The following is a 15,062-nucleotide window of genomic DNA, read 5'->3' on the forward strand; positions in this document are numbered from 1 at the left end:
GGAGAGTTAGCTTAGGCTCCAGGGATCTACAGGTATAAGACAATGGTCAATGAGATGGTTGCATTAACCCCCCCCCCCCCTTGCTTCACCGCTAGATGCATATTCATCACACTTGAGGAAGGAGAGGTTTGTCAACCACCTTAAAGGGTGGGGGGCGTAAAGACATTTAAACTTAAACCGTGAGCAAAATGGTCTAAATATTGAGCTAGACACTTGAAACTTGGTACATAAGCCTAGTCCTATAGGTACTACATCTAAATGGCGAAAAAATCAAATTTTTTTATTTTAGGTTAGGTCAGGTAAGAAAAACCCTGCGGAAATGGGCGAAAATGGGGTTATTAGGCCATTTTGGTCTATTTTTATGTAGAAACTTACCTATAATTTTTTTTATTACGTTTTTTCCTTGAATACACTATGTCTATTACACAAGGACATTATTCAAGATGATTCAGCAAGTCGAGGACAGACCCCAGTAGGCTAGGTGAGTGGCTCGAAGGAGTAAAGTGCATTTTTTCTAAAGTTTGTGTGTCATATATCAAATCTAGGTTTTTTGAGTTTTGGTACCAAACTTGCTGAATCGTCTTAAATAATGTCCTTATGAATAGACAAAAAGTTTCTAAGGAAAAAACTTAAGAAAAAAAATTAAAAGTGAGTTTTTACATCAAATTACACCTAACCTTAAAATAAAAAAAAATAATTTTTTTTTCATTTAGATGTAGTATCTATGGGACTATGCTTATGTACCATTTTCAAGTGTCTAGCTCAATATTTAGACCATTATGCTCACAGTTTAAGTTTAAATGTCATTAGTCCCCCCCCCCCCCTTATTTTTAAAGAAAATAAAAATTTTACGGAGAATATTTATTCTAGTACCTAGCGACCTCAAAATAGAAAGAACAAGGATGACAACATCCATAAAAGCGAAGCTCTGAAACTGTAGGACAAAAGGACATTAACACTTGTAGAGTGTCAGAACTGAATAATCAGAATATAAATGTATAAGAATCGAAGCAAAATTGTAAAGGGGGGAGGCGGATGAGCCACTTTTTGAAACTAAAAGTAAAACGCACATGATCTTAGCTCATAAAAGAGTTACATCTCTAAAATTCGGCACAGCAGTTGCTTTTGTGAGAACAATATGGAACTGTGAAGAAACGGCGGCAGAACAGCCGCTCCCGCTGAAAACCCCCGTTTCCCGCCGAAATATTTTTTTACTTTTTTCGCCAAATTATACAGTTCTAGATCATCAGAGATAAACTTTTTTCTCATAAAAATTTTCCTTACATTTTTACATGACACTTGTAATATTTCAAACATGCCAATATTAAAAAAATTACAATTGTAAAATTGTCAAGTGAAAATATAAGGGAAATTTTATCAGAAAAAAGTTTATCTCAGATGTTTGAAAATTTCTATTATGGCAAGAACAGGGGGAAAAAATTTCGGCGGGAAAAGGCAGCTCCATACTGTTCTCCACAAAAGCAACTAATGTTTAAGGACATACTTACATTTTAATGACTTCATTAATATTATAGACTTACATATATTATTGTAGTTGTCCCAGGAATCAGTATACCAAAAATCAGATCAATCGGATAATTAGATCATATAAAAATTTTTTGTTAAAAAAGTGAAAAGAAGAACATGTTGAAAATGGATGTACGCACATTCTGGTATCTGACTACTACAAGGATCACCATGCCAAATTTGAAATCGATAGGAGAATTCTAACGTGCCTAAATTAACGAAAAAAGCTATACGTCATGGACGGACAGACCTACCCTAATTATAGAAAAGCTTTGCTTTTAAAAAAACTGTGGATTGAGAATTTCTACCCTTATTTTACTATTTTTATCATTATACAAAAGTAACAGGATCTGTGTATGTATGTTTGTCTTGCTAAATTTCTTCAGAAACACTTCATGGTATAACTTTCCTGAAAAATATGAAATTTCTTCAAAATAAAAAAATTAGTGACATGCACAGATACCCCCTTAAACCCAAATTGAGTGAAGTATAATACAGGCAACAATGGTGGTGTTAGTTTATTGTCAGAGGGATGGATTCACCTTCCTATATGTCAACCGTCTAGCATACATACTTAAGAGTCAAATTATCTTTAATTCTTGAAATTACGAGCGAAATTATGCCATAGCAAGGGAAAAAAGGGACAGAAAGAGAATATATTAAAATTAAAAGAATATCATGAAACCTTTAAAAAAAAAGGTTTATGTCTGTGTAAAGACTAGAATTGCATGTCATATGAATCTTCACTGAAAATTTCAGCTGTCTATCTTTTAAAAAGTTTTATGTCTTCTAATTCATGACTGACAGCCAGACAGGCAAAAAAATTAAGACTAGATGTGCCTTTGTCATACATAGGAATTAGGGTTGGGCCGGATATCCGGCCATTTTCGATATCCGGCCAGTTACCTGATATCGAAACTATCTGGATAACGGATATCTGGCCAGATGTCTTGTAATTAGCCGGATATCAAGCATTGGCCAGATATCCGGCTGGATACCGGATATTGAAACTATCCGGATACCGGTTTTCCGGTATCCAGCAAAAAAGTATTTTGCCCAACCCTAATAGGAATAGCTGTGTATCTTAAATAGCAGCCGAAAAAATCAAATTGACTGACGCATGGACAAAGTGAATCATAGAGTAGCTTCGCTACTCAAAAAAAACCTCCCTTATTTTTACCTGTATTTATCTGTAAATTGTTGAACTTTATTTATCTGGCTTTTTAGACTTCATCCACATTTTCACCTGAAATTAAAAAAAAATATTCTTTAATTAAGTCTTTTAAACTTTTGAGGTCTCAGCCAACTTCACAAGAATGAGAATATCCATGAAAGCAAAGATCAAATAAGATGGACAAACATATTGAGTAATATTTAAAATAAACATTTTTTCAGTGGCGTGCAGAGCATTTGTCATTCCCCTTAAACCAAAATCGAGCAGGGTGTAGATGGGTGTCAGATTCAGAGTGTGTTTTACTGACAAGAAAATGAAATTGCTGGAAAAAATATTTAGTTGGTAAAAAATAATAAAAAGTATACTATGATTAGAACAAAATTATCAAAAAGAGAGTAGCAAAAATTAGATGTATCCCAGACAGCTAATCCACAATAGAGTGAGACAGGGAGAAGGTTAATCAAAAAAGAGAAAGTGGAGGTTGAAGTGGTAAAGCTCCTTACACAACAATTCCCATAAAAATAAAAACTTAGGTAGATTCAAAATAAGGTAGGTAAATAGAAATATGAAGTTAATAAAAACAATGCTTTTCTATAATTATGGTTATTCTACAGTCTACACATCTATAAAGTTTAGCCTACTAGTCCAAACGTAATCATGAAAGCATAATAGTACAATAATAAAGAGTAAATAATTTTCAAAATAATTGTTTAATATCCTGCCGAAACCAGTTGTTATGTGTTATGAAATACTACGTACATTAGAAAGAGTGTTTGTTATTGAAATCAGCTGACATATACGCACAGGGATAGATAATTGCATTAAAAATACGTTTAGTAATGAATATTTATCAAAGTGGAATGTGTGACGTGTCAATGACGTCACACCTATGTATGCTTATTTGTAATTAAAATAATTACATTTAAAATTACGAAAATTAATGATTTTACGATCTTAAAAGATGCGTGCAAATGTATTAATTAAATGAACATAAGTAAAGTAGTCAAAAAAAAAAGTCTTGTAAAGGGCTAAAATAAACGGTTTGTCGGCAATCTCATTTATCAAATGTTCAATTGAAACAGAAAATTGCAAAATCTACTTAAGGATTTTGAATTTTTAAATTTGGCATAGATATTCTAAAAGTATGAAATGGCACCTTTCATATAAGCTCATATCATATCAAACCTATAGCCCAGTTCACAAAAGCATTTTAGAGGTCGACCGAATTTTTCAGTAGGTCAACTGATTTGAGTACAACTGAAATATAACCCAACCGAAATATAATCTTATTTTTTGCTGCAATTACACAGTTTTTGTACATGAAAATGATTAGAGATTGTAATAATAACCCCATTTTTCTGATTTACCAGTATAATTATATTGTTTAACGAAAAAAAAGTTACTCTATACTTGGTCTCATTTTTCATATCTAATTTAAATCATTGGTTTATCTTTCTATCCCTGCTAGTGGTCAGTAGTGAGACGATGTTTATTTGAAAATTACTCAAAAGCTGTCTTTTAAAAACGTTCAATATTATTTCTTTTTACTTGTACTTTAAAGTTTAAACAATTTAGATAATTATTTAATTTCTTTGAGGTTTATAGCAAAAAATTATATTTAGCTAGCCATGCATCGCTTTGTATTTAAAAAAATATTAGTCGCTGTTTGTATTTTATAATGATCAGCTGATATGATTTTACTACGATATTTGTTTTTGTATATAAAAAATGTGTTTATGACAAGGCCGGACAGTAATTCATTTAGTAATTAGCAAGACTATTTTTGTTTTTACCTTTTTATCATGTAGCTTTTATTTATAATTTAAAAGAAAGAAGCCCGCTATGTTTTTCCGATGTATCTTAGTCAAATAAATATGAAAAATTAGATTGAAGAGTAGGTATCATTCCGTGTTAAATTTCAGATTTAAAAAAATGATTTTCATGAGCACTGAACAGCTCACTTCTCTCTATGATTTATAAAAGGTAATTATTTTATAACCATTGACTGTTGCCTAATACGCAGCACATCCGTTCGTTTTTAGGAAGGTTATAGGTTCGTATCTCGGCCCAACTCCACGTCATACTTAAAGATGTTAAAACTTGTTCCTATTGCTGCTATGTTAGGTCTGTGACATAAATAGTTAGATTAGATGGGATTTGGGAAGGCCTTGGCCCAAAATAGGTGCAACTTATTACCATGCTTAATTAGTACTTACAGATAAATATATAGTGGCGTGCACAGTGTTGTGCCATGAGGGTGCACAAAGGAGGGGGTAGTTGACTTGCCCCCCCCCCCTCATTTTCAATTTTTGTTTGTAAAAGAAAGAAAATTGTGGGGAGGGAGGCCAGGTCAATTTTTGGTGGAGTTAAATATAAGTTCAATGGTAAGTGCCCTACGTGACGGACAAAACAATCTTTCTATCCTCTTATTGTATAACGTAATGCGATTTTTTTTGTCTGAAGCTTAAGATTTAAGTTACTACTGAACCGATTGGGTTCTCTAGTTTATGCAAGCTTCACATAGGTCCTGTGAATGTTTTAGGCTATGTTAATTTCCGATTTTAATTATGGAATGGGTTTAAGCTGTCTTTCTAGACCATTTCTGCCTTTTCGAATACAGAGTCCCTAGATGCCAATAGTATCTTATAAAGCAGTATGTTTTTTTGTCTGTAGCGAAAATTCTCGCTATTTGCTGAACCTATATGGTTCTCCTTTGCAGTGAAGCTTCCTGTAGGTCCAGGGAAGTGCTCTTTGAGGCTTATTGTCCTTAGCTCCTCTTATTATAAGTCACAATGTGAAAATGGACAAACATTTCGAATTATAGAGTACCTTTGCAACTAAAAAGTATTTACTATTTTAGAGGTTCCAGTTAGGCTAAGTAGGAGGAAATGAAACCAACGAGATGAAACTCTATGTTATACAATACAGCACACAAGAAAAATAATTTAATGTCGATGTGTAGTAATATATATAAGAAGAAAGTGGTTTGGACTTCTTTCCCTCAAGTCTTTATCTAACCAATGAACGTATTTTGATAACAACATGATATTTTTCTAATGATTATTAATGCCGTATATATGTGATATTTAAAAGAAAATTATATAATACTTTTTAGTAGATAAGCTACGCCAAATCTAAATGTCCTTCTATCTTTGTTTTGTTCTTGTTTTATAATATATTATCAGTATTAAATTTTACTTTTTTCTACAAGACCTTTATGCAAAGATGAAAGAACAAGTATCGTTACTTTTTATGTTTTTATAAGAATTTCTGGTTGCTCTGAAGTTTGTTTCATCCTTATAATAAAGTAACAGGATCTCGCTAACCATTGAATTGTTGAGGATCTCCTTAACAGGGTTGATTCTCAAATGTCTCAGGAAGGTTTATAACTATTTTGGTGGAGGGTACCACCCCCCTCCCAAGAGAAATCGCCCTTTAAAAATTAAGTTCCTCCCTAATTTTTTTTCTTTTTGAATTTAATATTTCTAATTCATCTCCTCCCTCAAGTGACATTAGAGGCCTCTAGGGGCATAGTCGCTAGATGTATATAAAGAATCATGTAGGTAGCTTTTTTGAATTATTCAATATGCTTCTGAAATTATTTCAAGTTATTTATTAGCATTCATTCTACATGTTAATTTGTTTTTCTGTCTGTTTTCTAGTCAAATTTTTAATGCTTTTGTGCTTCAATACTAATGAATGTTGTCATCCTTGTTTTATTATTAATACATTTTTTTATCCTTGCATTTTTTGTAAATAAACTTTCACATTCGAAGGCTTCATATTTGCAATTTAAATCAACAGCTTGGTACCTGTCTTATAACTATACCTAATGCTAATATAGTTAAATCAAGTTTTAAGCAATATCTCATGTAATTTTAAGTATTAACATTTCGAGAAAAAAAACCTGTCTTCAATGTTTCTAAATAACTGTTACATAGTTTACTTAATCTCATCGTCAAATTATGATTTTATAATGAAATTCAAATCTATAAAAAAAATATAATCATTCCTTCAATCAATCCTTTTAATTTATTAAGATCGTGGCTACTTTATAACTAGGTAGAGTGTTTGCATCTGTTATTTACTTAAATAATTTCAATACAAGGTGTGTGTATCATTCCAAGAACTTACAAAGGGAGAAATTTTTCTTGCTGGGTTTGCCATGGATGTATTTATTTTAAGTAGAACATAGTAGAATGCTGAAATTTGGCATGTAGTTGCTTCAATGAGATACAGTATTTTACTGAAGATACCGCCGCTGCCGCCGAAAACCGCTACATCCTGCAGATTTATCTTTTTCTTGCTAAATGAGATAAAGGGGGAGGTAGGTTGTGCTAAAATTCCGTAAAGGTATGAGTTTTAAGGCTTGAAAACAGTAGTAAAACGATAAAAGGGGGGGTTTTTTTAATTCAACCATCTCGTAATCAAGGAGCAAATGGCACTTAGAATTCGAATTTTGATCTGAAATTTTGCATGATTAATCCTTGGTAGGTCTATTTTCCCTAAATTGTACAAAAATTTGGAAAAGTAACGGCTGGCGGCTCAGCCGTTTAGCCATTTTTTAACTCTTTTCAAGGCAAATCATCACGAAACCTATCTCCACATAATACTCTTTGCTGCTCCAAAACGTTTTCAAACGGTTCTAGCCGCTGGTTGTTGGTACTAGAAATCTAAAAATGTTTTTTTTGTATCATTTCACATGATTTAAAGCAAAAACATGTTTCAAAAGTTGATTCCTACATAATTCATGGCAGATTTGACCTAAAGATAGCCAATAAATGAATATACTAGGGTTCTGTGTAATATCATTATATCGATTTAAAAAATCAAGTTTCACTATGGTTTTAAGTGAAAAAACAATTTGAAATGTTGAGCAATATTAGATGAAATATCATCAAATATTTTGTTGAGTTCAAAAGTTCGAAAAAAATAACAGGCCAAAACATAATCAAATGCTGTAAATTACAAAAGTACACTAATAAAACTGTTTATAACATTACAAGTTACCATCCCTTTTTCTAAATTAACATTTTTTAGTGAAAAAGTTTACTTTTGTGTCACAGCAGTTTGAACTCAACAAAACATTTGATGATGTATAGTTAAAAAATGTCTAACATTTTAATTTTTTTTTCATATAAAACCATGGTGAAATTAAATTCTTTAAATTGACATATTGATATTACACAGAACTCTCGTATATTCATCGAAAAAAACATTTAGAATCACTGCTGGATCATGCTTAGATTCGTGGATAGTTACCAGAAAGTCCTGTTTAAAAGTGAAGCTTTTCTATAATTAGGGTCAGTCTTTCTTGTTGTAACAGGTAGCTCTTTTGGTTAATTTAAACAGGTTAGAATTGTCCTATCATTTTCAGACTTTGCATGATGATTCCTATAAGTTAGGGATGACCTAGAGATTGCAGCAACACTTTAATCGTTAGCAAAAAGTCTCAAATTCCAATAAAATAGGCTCATTTTTTACTTTTTGACAACTAATTTTTTTGTGTAATTATACAATTCATCTGATTTGAGGAATAATGATTCCTATAACAACAAGGTACAATGTTATAAGCAAAGCATCTCTACAAAAAAGTCCTAAAAATGTAAGCATGTGCTTAAACAGCATCATGTATTCAAGCAGTTTTGCAACAAATTTACTTACAATTATGTTAAGGCTTATGCATTGATATTCTGCTTATTTAGTTCTGACACTCTACAAGTGTTAATATTTATTAGTCCCTCCATTTCAGAGCTTCGCTTTTATGGATTTTGTTATCCTTGTTTAAAAAAAAGGGGGTTGGTTATCAATTCTATTTTTCCTTAAAGTTATGTGTTCAGTTCATAAACTTTAAAACAGGATTTAAATGCTAAGATTAACAAGGATGACAACATCCATAATAGCGAAGCTCTGAAACGGTACGACAAACGGACATTAACATTTGTATAATGTCAGAACTGAATAATCAGAATGCGAATGTATAAGAGTCAAAGCAAAATTGTAAGTAAATTTGTTAAAAAACTGCTTGATACAGGATAATGATTATGGACATACTTACATTTTTAAAACTTGATTATAGAGTTGCTTCGCTTATAATATTGTACTTTGTTGTCCCAGGAATCAGTATACCAAAAATCAGACCAATCGGATAATTAGGTCAAATACAAATTTGTTGTTAAAAATGTAAAAAAAATTAACATGTTTAAAATGGACGTACAGACATTTTGGTAATGATTATAGAGTTGCTACGCTTTCTAACTTGTACCTAACTATTACAGGAATCACCATGCAAAATTTGAAATCGATAGGACAATTCTAACATGCCTAAATTAATGAAAAAAGCTATTTAAAAAAGTAAAAAAATAAACATGTTTAAAATGGACGTACGGACATTTTGGTAATGATTATAGAGTTGCTACGCTTTCTAAATCGTACCTAACTACTAAATGAATCACCATGCAAAATTTGAAATCGATAGGACAATTTTAACATGTCTAAATTAACAAAAAAAAGCTATCCGTGACGGATGTACGGACGGACGGACGTACGGACGTACGGACCGACCCTAATTATAGAAAAGCTTCGCTTTTAAAAATGGTTGCTTTTAAAGAGTAAAATGTAAAACTATGAATAAACGTCATTTTTGTGCTATTTCTTTTCTTAGACAACTTTAAATCATTTAAGAACTTATTTTTTTCCTTCAGGTTTAAAATATCACTGATGATTAACAATACTACAAGTTGTTGAGCATGAAGTAAACGTTAATATTATTCTTTGTGGACTAGTGCAATAAACAGATTAATGCCCTCTCCCTGCAAATATTTAAAATTAATGGAGAGAAAGAGCATAAAAAACGGTAGGAGATGGCCGCAGCGGTCCTGCCGCCAAAACTAAACAGTTCCACATTGTACCTAATCAAGTACCAGAGATCCTTTTACTTTTCAATAAGGATTAAAAGTATGACATTTTAAACTGTACTACACCTAAAGAATAGTTCCACGAAATGATACCAACAACAACTTGGAAATTATCTTAATTTTAAAAAAAATTTGTGTGGAAACTCTTTCAAAAATACCCGATGATGTTTTAACTCAAAACTCCCACATTATTTTTAATTTAGAAAATAAACAACATATTTCCAACAACTGTTTATCCCCGAAGGGCCCTGTTCCTAGGGGATACTACCCTGCATAGATCTTCTATCTCTTTGCCAAACCTTTTCATAAATAAACATACAAAAGTTTTCAAAAATAGAATGTATAGTCCATATGCGATCTGAGGGAACCCGCAACAATTAAAAATGTGTATTGATTCAAAAAGTTGTTTTCTGAAGGTCTTGTTTGAATGGTATCAAGTACGATATCATTAACTAGCAGCAAAGCAGAAAAATAAATATAAATTCAGAGATAGGTAACAATGGACTGTTTATTACACTAGTAGTAGTCCATTAAGTTTTAAAATAGTGTTCTCATTCGTTGGCTTAACAACTTTGTGGACTTTTACTGAAGTTTGATTGATTGGTTTATTACGTTTGGTGTTTAAACGTTTCAACAACTAAGTTTAATCTAAGGGAGGGGTAATTTTACTATTTGGGATGTACAATTTATCAACCTTTTATCTTATCCCTTTAGATCCCTGATATAATTCTATGTATGTTAAAAAGTACATTCAAATTAAAGAGTAGCTTCACACATTACATCATTGAACTAAAACAATATATGAAATATCTTATTTTATTTTGTTACAATAATCTATAATTTTGAAATCACTCACAAAATTTTATTAATATTACAAGCTATCGAACTTTGAATGTTTTTTCTTGCATGCAGCTATAAATACAACATCACTGTTTTCTGAAGAAAAAAAATACTTAATTCAAGAGTAGATTCTAACCATTTCTTTTATAAGCAAAGGTACTGCCCATTTAAAAAATCTAACAGCCATGCTTATGAAAACTACACTTTAAGAAAAGAGGGGGCATTTCTACAATAATTAAAAACAAACATTTTCATACTTAATGGCTTTTCCAAATGGCCTTTAATGACAACATCCATAAAAGCGAAGCACTAAAACGGTAGGACAAACGGACATTAACGCTTGTATAGTGTCAGAACTGAATAATTATAATATAAATGTATAGGGGTCAAAGCAAAAATGTAAGTAAATTTGTTGAAAAAAATGCTCGATTCAGGACAATGTTTTTGGACATACTTACATTTTTAGGACTTGATTAGAGATTTGCTTCGCTTATTACATTATACTTTGTTGTCCCAGGAATCAATATACCAAAAATCAGATCAATCAGATGATTAGTTCACAAAAATTTTTTGCTAAAAAAATCTAAAAAATCAACATGTTTAAAATGGACGTACGGACATTTTGGTAATGATTTATAGAGTTGCTACGCTTTCTAAATCGTACCTAACTACTAAAGGAATCACCATGCAAAATTTGAAATCGATAGGACAATTCTGACATGCCTAAATTAATGAAAAAAGCTATCCGTGACGGACGGACGGACCGACCCTAATTATAGAAAAGTTTCGCTTTTAAAAAACGATTTTTCTCTTATTCGTGGAATATCCCTTTTTGATAGTTTTTATTTCAATTTCTGTACGTAGATATTTTGCAGATCTTAACTATAACCTCTTTCTGACTTAAATAACTAAAACTGGGAAGAGACTTTAATATTTACGACCTTAAAATGAAAAAAAGGTGAAGTCCTTGAGCTGCGTATATTTACCTTGATATACATAGGATGTAGTGTGCAGAGAAATTCTTCGTTGTTTTATTCGTTGATAAAAGCTGTTGTTGTATAGGCGTGCTTCAAGTCAGTCTGCTTTCTATTAACCTAAATTTAAAAAAATCATAAACAACACTATGAATAATCTTTATAACAGTAACAGGATGTCTATCTGTCTGCGTGTACTGAAAGATTCTGATTTTTCCAGGTAAGGTTTAATCTAATTGTTACTCCCAATTTAAATTAGTTTTACTTTTCATGGAAGCTGCTTAACATAGAGTTGAAGCAAATAGTCCTATTTTATAAAGATTTTTTTTGTCCGAAGCTGAAGATGTCACAAAATACCAATCCTATTAAATTTACTTCACAGGGAAGCTTTATAAATATCTTGTGTAAGTTTGGACTATTATTCTCGCCTCGCCGTGAGGCTAGGGGCGAAGTAACTAACTAATAAAATCATGAATCCCTCTTCATAAATATATCACTGTACTAAAATCCAGTTTATATATCCACGACCATGGCTAAAAACGTTACGCATCCGCAGGTCGCCAGGGAGGTGATAGGGTCGAATCTCAGCTTAACACCACGTCATAACTAAAGACGTTAAAAATGGTTCCTACTGCTGTATAACTAAAAAATTTGTAATCGTTGAACTGAACTAATATTAACAGATACCATTAATCTAACAACAAAAAGCCTTTTTACTTCTTAATTGCATCCGATTTAAGTTTTGTAAATAAGAGAGGGGTAGGTTTATGGTAGAATCCGTAAAGGTGTGTGTTTTAAGGCTTAAAAATAGTAGTAGAACGACAATATTCACTAAATATGTGTATTTCTTATTGAAAAGAACTTTAGACAAAAATTTTTTTTTAAAAGTTAACATAAATTTTTATCGTTCTGCTACTATTTTTAACTTATAACACATAACCTTTACGGATTTTACCAGAAACCTACCCCTCTCTTTTTAACATGTGGGTTATATTGTAGTTCAAATGAAAAATAATGTAATACCTTATTTTTTTAGTAGAACATCGTAGAAAATCAATCCGCCGTCACTCAAAAAATTTGCATCTCATCTTTAGTAAAATCTGAAAGGATCCAAACTATTAAGAATATCGACGAAACAAAACAGGGATATAACACCCAAATATAAAATATTATGCCTTATTCATTACACCATATATATCTTTAACGTCAATAGTTGGTGGTAATTGGAATTATGGGTCTCTACACCACTAATAGTAACTCCCAACTTGTTTTTGTGAAATTAGGAAAGATGTTTTTTTGGCAGCTCTGCAAAAATTTTCTCAAAATGCCAAATTGGGCACTATACCTCACTAAAATAAAAATGAGGAGGGGGGGGGGGGAGGTGGGATATTTCCCGCTTGTTTCTTTATTATATCAAGTCAGGTTAGGATATTTTTGGTGCTATCGCTCGATCATTTAATACCTTGGGATTTTAATATCCATTTATGATAAATTTTGTTATAATAGACTCAGACACACACACACTTAAAAGTGCGTAACCTTTTCATTCCAAAACAACGTCTTCTCCGCCCGCCTTGCTTGATTTTAATTAACTTTTAGCAAACGTTTATATTATAATATTTGAAAAAAATCACAAAAAACTCAATATGATTTATACAACATACGTATTGCAACAATGTATTATTTTTATTAAGATTACGAAAATTTAATTGTTATTGTCTGGCCATTTTGTTTTTTGGTTGGACTTTTTAACGATCAGCTGTTAGCTTAGGTTAAATATTGAGAGATGTTTCTTCAACATTACAAAAAAGTTTTAATAGATGTAACAACACAAATATTTTATTTTCATTTCAATAATTAACTATATTACAAGTACTTTAATATTGTAAATTTAATTTCTAAATTTGCTAGAAAAATCAAATATTATTGAAATAATTTTCTTGGGATCATAAGAACGTCAGCCTAAATTTTTAAAAGTGTTAACCTCCAGCTGATTTCCTCAGGGAAAAAGGAACATTAAAGATTTTTTTTACTAAGTATATTTTAAAAAGTACGACTGAAAAAAGGTTGACCTCATAAAAGGTTGACCTTTTATTTCTCTCAGTCAACCTTTTAGCTTTTGTGAACTGGGCTTATATTCGCCCTTTAAATGTAAAATGATTATTATTTAAGAATAAAAGAGTAAATGTATAAGTACGGATCAAATGTATAGAAGTTTTGTCATTCATGAAAAATGTTGTTTATGTTTAATAGATTGTTATCAATAGGATTAGTGGTGCTAAAAAATATCAATCTGTAAGAAAAATAGACATGGACGATTATGTCTAATAGTGGTAAGAAGAATGATCATGTTTTAAATAAAAGGAAACTTATCACTTTATTTTTGAAGTTTCAACCTCAGCCCTTATTCCAGGCTTTCTTTTTCCAACAGGTGGAGGGTGTCTGGGGCTGCCGCGAAGCTCAGCTTGTACAGGTGACCTGCTGCCATTCCTCTCAGGGGGACTTCCACCATTCCTGGCTCTCCTGCTGCTCTCGTCCGCTGTCGAACTGTTCTCCTTATCTGAGCTGCCTCTCTGCTTAACAATAGATGTTATATTGTCAGCAGTGTTTGAGGCTGCTGTTGCACAAGAAGAGATAATATCTTCTACTGCTGGGTACACATCATTAACTTGATATTTGATTTTATCGTTTGAGAGAAGACAAAATCTAATGTGTCCATCTATGGACCAGGCTGCTTTAACTCTACTGTCTTGTTTTAAATTTGTCAGCAAAAGATGGTTGTCTCTAGTTAGATCTGGTGTGACATAGTAATAGCTTATGCCTCTAGCAACTTCAGCATTTGATGGTAATGGCATATGATTCCTTTTTAGTTGCAAAAACAGGTTTCTAAAGTAGCGAGATTTGAACCAGGAGATTATTGCAGGTGGTAGCAATAAATCCTTGCTTTTTTTGACTTTGTAGGACAACCCAAAAATGAGCATTTTCTAAAACCAAAAATAAGCCGGGAACGAAGTCAATCTGTGTTTCCAACTTGGTGCCAGAATTCAAATTAAGTTCTGCTACTTTCTCGGGCGTCAAGCATAGGAGCGTGGGTTTAATAACTTTGTCATAAATATGACGCAAACATCCAAACTAGAACCTCATGTTGGTGGAGGACACCATGATACCAACCTGTCTATTGAAGGACACCACGACACCGTCCTGTCCAGTGAAGGTCACCATGTGGGTGGAGGACACCAACGTAATGTCTAGGGAGGGAAATGTGCCGCCCTGGACATGTACCATGTTGGTGGAGGACACCATGATACCAACCTGCCCAATGTCCTTAGTCAAAGACATAATGTCTAGGGATGGAAAGGTGCCGCCCTGGACATGTATCAGCAGGGAGAGAAAGATGGAGAGAAGGATAGACATGTATTGTTAAACATTAATTCCTTCTACAGTTTGTTTCTACAGGGAGACGAGAAAAGACGAGTATCGTTAAATACGTATTCTCTCTACAGTTCGAGATTGTATCAGCAGGGAGAGAAGGATAGAGAATATTAGACATGTATTCTCTCTACAGTTCTAGCTATCAGCAGGGGGAGAAAGATTCTCTCTACAGTTCTGGATTGTATCAGCCGGGAAAGA

At 32.4% G+C, this 15,062-nt stretch overlaps 2 long non-coding RNA genes across 2 annotated transcripts; one reads left to right on the top strand and one right to left on the bottom strand.

Moving 5' to 3' along the window:
• The first annotated feature begins 4,612 nt into the window (after positions 1-4,612).
• Positions 4,613-5,642, top strand: LOC145306861 (uncharacterized). The gene is made up of 2 exons (XR_013875247.1): positions 4,613-4,684; positions 5,562-5,642. It is a non-coding gene; the product is annotated as an uncharacterized LOC145306861 (long non-coding RNA).
• A 4,778-nt stretch (positions 5,643-10,420) lies between these two features.
• On the bottom strand, positions 10,421-12,578 carry LOC145307250 (uncharacterized). The gene is made up of 3 exons (XR_013875367.1): positions 12,456-12,578; positions 11,445-11,552; positions 10,421-10,554 (listed from the first exon to the last, which is right to left on the bottom strand). It is a non-coding gene; the product is annotated as an uncharacterized LOC145307250 (long non-coding RNA).
• Between the last annotated feature and the right edge of the window lie 2,484 nt (positions 12,579-15,062).

The sequence above is a fragment of the Acartia tonsa genome, chromosome 15 (assembly GCF_053477335.1).
Source record: "Acartia tonsa isolate MP-2025a chromosome 15, ASM5347733v1, whole genome shotgun sequence".
Taxonomy (NCBI): domain Eukaryota; kingdom Metazoa; phylum Arthropoda; class Copepoda; order Calanoida; family Acartiidae; genus Acartia; species Acartia tonsa.